Here is a 2,319-nt window from a genome sequence, read left to right on the forward strand (position 1 = left end):
AGAGACAGGCTGGGAATATGGATCTACCTGCCAAAGCCCATGTTCATCGGGGAAGCAATTATAGAAGCCAGACCTTCCCACCTTCTGCACCCCATAATTGCCCTAGGTCCATACTCCTAGTGGGCTAAAGAATAGAAAAGCTATCATGGGAGGGGATGGGTTACAGAGTTCTGGTGGTGGGAATTGTGTGGAGTTGTACCCCTCTTATCCTATGGTTTTTGTCAGTGTTTCCTTTTTATAAAAAAAATATTATCTAAAAAATAAAAAATAAAATAAAAAAAAAACATATACATACAGGAAGCCCATTCATGATTCTAGACAATTTTTCTAAGGGAATAAAGCTTAAAATATTTAAAGAAACCAGAGACAACTGGCATGGACAGCTGACATTTAGAGAGAGAAGCAGTGAATTGTTTCCATCCATAATGTCACTACATGTGAGTGACCTGAATCAATGATTCTAAAAAGAGAGGAGTGTACTGGGTCAGGAAACAAAATGCAATGTCCCATTGCAATTCACAAGAACATCTGTGTTTTTAAAAAAAGGAACTAATATTAAAAATGGTTTCAATAACTTCAGATGATTTTACTCTGGTATTAAATTTCTACTGTAGAAATAGTGTCTCAATGTCAAAATATTAAGGAATATTATAATGAAATATTAGTTTTCAGGCACAGAGAGACATATGACTTTAGATGGATGTTTTGGATTTCAGATATTAATCTTGTGTTTGATAACATGTCCACAAAAATTCTTGATTTGTTTAAATGATTTTTATTTGTACAATGAAACAGACAAGCATCTAAATTAGGTAAGCTTGTATATCTGGAAGAAATATTTGATAAATGGTATATTTGAGCCTTCCCTTTAGTTACTCTCCACTAGGAATTCTATCAACTACTACTTCAGGAGCAGTGAAGACAAGGGATTCTCTAAAACATTCACCCCCACCCCATCCCAGGACAATCAGGAGACATTTTTATCTTGATATTTTGATTCTGCACATTATGTCTCTGAGAACCTGGTGAACCTGTTTGTTCCTCAGAGTGTAGATGACAGGGTTCAGCAGTGGGGTCACCACTGTGTTCACAAGGGCAGCCTCCCTGTTGGAGTCCACCCTGTTTGTTTGCTTTGGTTTCACATAGATAAAGACACAGCTGCCATACAATAGAGAGAGGACAGTGAGGTGAGATGAGCAGGTGGAGAAAGCTTTCTGTCTCTCCTTGGCTGAAGGGACACGCAGGATTGTGACTACTATACCAGTGTATGCAATGATGGTTATGATGAAGGATGCCAAAACTATGCACAAGGAAAGTGCAAAGGCCAGCATTTCCATAGATCTAGTGTCAGAACAGGAGAGGTTGATCAGGGGACCAAGGTCACAGAAGAAATGAGGGATGAGATTAGAGCCACAGAAGTAGAACTGGGAAACTTCACCATCAGAGCAATGATGAGAGTAAAGCCTAAAGAAAAGCAAAGAGAGACCAGGAGAAAACAAGTCTTCAATGGCACGATGGCTTGGTAGTGCTGTGGCTTGCAAATGGCCAAGTACTGATCCATGGACATCACTGCCATGAGGAAGAAAGCTGTTGTCCCCAGGAACAGAAAGAAAAAGGCTTGTAGAAAACAGGCAACAAATGAAATTCTTTGCCTGCCTAGAAGAAAGATGACAAGTAATTTAGGAATAACAGTGGTTATGAAGCAGCACTCAATAAAGGAATATTTGCTAAGTAAAAAGTACATAGGAGTGTGGAGGTGGGAGTCACAGCAGGTGATGGCGATTATGACAATATTGCCTGTAATGGATGCCAGGTATGCCAGCAGGTGCACCCCAAAGAGGATCTTTCCCAGATGCTGGACAGCAGGAAATCCCTCCAAGATGAACTCCTGGACCGTGCTTCCATTCCCCATTTCTGTGGTCACCTTCATCCACAGTAGCATCACTCACTGATCTACATAAAAAACAGCAAGTGCACATGAAGATTTTAAATCAACTTACACTAAATTATTTGTCTTTCCAAGAAAACGTCTGTAGACGATAAATTAGTTTCTTCACTTTAAACCAACGTTGTATTTGTCCAGTGCAAATTTCTGTGCTCTTAAAACTTCCTTCCTTCCTCCCTTCCTTCCTTCGTTCCTTCCTTCCTTCTTTCCTTCCTTCCTTCCTTCCTTCTTTCCTTCCTTCCTTCCTTCCTTCCTTCCTTCCTTCCTTCCTTCCATCTCCTTTCCACCCATTCTTCCTTCCTTCCATCCTTTTTCTTTCTCCAACAGCATTATTCCTGATCTCTGTCTGCACACTACTCCCTGTCGCCTTTATT

The 2,319-nt window shown here is 40.2% G+C and overlaps 1 pseudogene; it reads right to left on the minus strand.

The window, feature by feature from the left end:
- Positions 1-980: 980 nt before the first annotated feature.
- Positions 981-1,942, minus strand: LOC103116585 (olfactory receptor 6C74-like; annotated as a pseudogene).
- Between the last annotated feature and the right edge of the window lie 377 nt (positions 1,943-2,319).

The sequence above is a fragment of the Erinaceus europaeus genome, chromosome 1, assembly GCF_950295315.1.
Source record: "Erinaceus europaeus chromosome 1, mEriEur2.1, whole genome shotgun sequence".
NCBI classification, from domain to species: Eukaryota; Metazoa; Chordata; class Mammalia; order Eulipotyphla; family Erinaceidae; genus Erinaceus; species Erinaceus europaeus.